The 2,207-nt window shown below is 43.8% G+C and overlaps 1 protein-coding gene across 1 annotated transcript in view; it reads left to right on the forward strand.

Annotated features, from left to right (window-relative positions):
* The window catches only part of LOC104291475 (protein AHNAK2-like), a gene marked incomplete at its 3' end in the record, with an annotated part of 37,271 nt that overhangs the window by 29,622 nt on the left and 5,442 nt on the right, over window positions 1-2,207 (forward strand). The window contains exon 2 of the mRNA XM_009890711.1: window positions 1,785-1,861. The remainder of the gene's footprint in view (window positions 1-1,784; window positions 1,862-2,207) is intronic.

Here is a 2,207-nt window from a genome sequence, read left to right on the forward strand (position 1 = left end):
ATCACTGGCCACGTGGCATAACTCTTTCAAGACCCTGCCTGTACCAAATAATTTCATCTTCAAAAAAGTCAAGGGAAAAATAAATGTAGGAGATCAGAAAACTGTGAAGAAAAGCTAGCAAAAGCACAGCCATTTTAACAAGAGTTTGGCAATTTGTGTAAGTTCGAGTGATTGCATACATGCATAAGTCGTGCCAGCTTGTCTGCACACACAGCATGTAATACCCACATCCAGAAATGTTGTGTTCCAGCCCAAGGATTCTTCATTTAAAGTAGACAATGAATGAGTTGCACAGTTCTGCTTGCGGTTTTTTTCTGTAGTGTTCAAGCATATTTTTAAGCCAGAGGATCTGTTTAGGAGAGCCAAAACTATGTACACTAATGGCAGTTGCAGAATTGGGCGTGAGAGCGTGAGACAGCCTGATGGCTTGAAAAAAACGTAACATGGAGACAGGAAAGAGACATAGTTATCAGGACAAGGACTTGTGCCTGTGTCAGAATAGCCTGTGCATCACGGAATGTGTAATTCAGTCACACTGTCCTCTACTGGCTAAGCCTGGATCTCTGAAAACAATGATGTATTCATGCTGTTTTCATTCTTCAGTGCCCAATTTAAGGCATTTCAACAGAATCATAGTTTCAAACAGCCCATTTCCTTCACCCCATCTCTCTCCACCCTGAATACTTTTAAAAACCAAGAAATCAGAGTCTTTATGACTATCAAAGCTTCATGATGTTTACTCTCTGGAACTTGTCCTAAGACCTCTGTCAAAGGCAAAGAAGAGTTTTGCGATGGCAGATTTCAACTGATTTATTTATTAATAAATAAAATGTATTTATTTTATTTATTACTGAACTTCTAATTACTGATTCTGATTTTTTTTAAAAAAAATAAAGCCACTTAGAGAAAACACCTCAGCTCAGCTCTGCAAACCTCTTCTCCCCTTTTTCTGGTCTCCAATCCCCTTTCTGTGGGCTACGCTCAGCCCTTTTGGGGAGGTGAGGGTGACACAGGGGTGAGCAGATGCTGGCTGCTTTTCTTGCTTCGTATTCAGTTGCCTCAGAGTGGGTTCCTCCACCAGCTGCCAACCCGTCAGAGTCAAGCCTCCTCCTCTCTGCCCTTGCTGAGGTAATTTGTCTTCCTCCGGCCCCTTCTCAAGACCCTATTTTGCTCCAGCATTTCTCCTGCTCTGCCAAGTCTCCTCTCTCCTCCTGTTCTGATGTGGTTTTCTGTCTTTATTCTCCTCCTCCTTTAGTGGTGCTGTCTCTTTTTCTCAGCATTTGCCACCTTTTCTTAAACACCTTTTCATAAAGGTCCCAGAAACTCCTGGGATCGGTTCAACATTGCAGGTGGAGCTGGCTGCAAGCAGCTGCATCCAACACAGGGTGGTCCATGACATCCTCCCACAGAGACCACCCCACAGCCACACCACTGCCAAAACTCCACCAATTCTGCCCACTACACACCTCAAGTCCCCCTTGGTAATTAAAAAAAAAATAATAATCTGACCAACTTCTAGTTCTACATTTTCTCCAATCTGGGGATTTTATTCCTTCACAAAAGCCTTTACATTTCTGCATACGAATATTTCTGGTATCTTTGGAAAGATTGGCCTGATGAGATCTCAGATAAGGAATCTGAATGAAAGCAGGCCTTTCTACAGCTGGCCCTGTGTGGCCCCCACCCCCCGGGCGTGCTGCTCCAGAGGGCTCCAGCTTGCAAGCTGGCTGCTCTGTGCTCTGCGTGGATCCCGCAGACACCAACAACCTGTCTGCTGCTTTCAGGTTCTGCACGACAGCTGAGACCGGCCGAGCCTCCAGGAGATGCTGATGCTGATGCTGATGCAGAGGAGGAAGATTCTGTGAGTTTTTTTAGACTTGGATTTTTTTTCAGGGGGACGAGCATTTGCCAGTTACCTTGTTAAAACAGGATGTTAAATATTTTCTTTATAGCTGAGTCTTGCCGTTTGTTTTTTTTTTTTTTCCTATCAAAAATGTTGGGGTTCTCCTGGCAGCTCAAAAGCCAGAATGATGCTTCAATATAAAGTGATCTGCTCTTTGCCGTGATTCACCAGCATAAGTTTAATACCAAGACTTAGCAAACTACTACGTGGCTGTTGACTACAGTAACTTTTATTTAAAGCTTTAGCTGGTTTTGCTTCCCTGTCATTTGACTCCACAAGGAAGCAGGCCAAGTGTTTGTCAGCA

Source organism: Charadrius vociferus, unplaced genomic scaffold, assembly GCF_000708025.1.
Source record: "Charadrius vociferus isolate BGI_N301 unplaced genomic scaffold, ASM70802v2 scaffold428, whole genome shotgun sequence".
NCBI lineage: Eukaryota > Metazoa > Chordata > Aves > Charadriiformes > Charadriidae > Charadrius > Charadrius vociferus.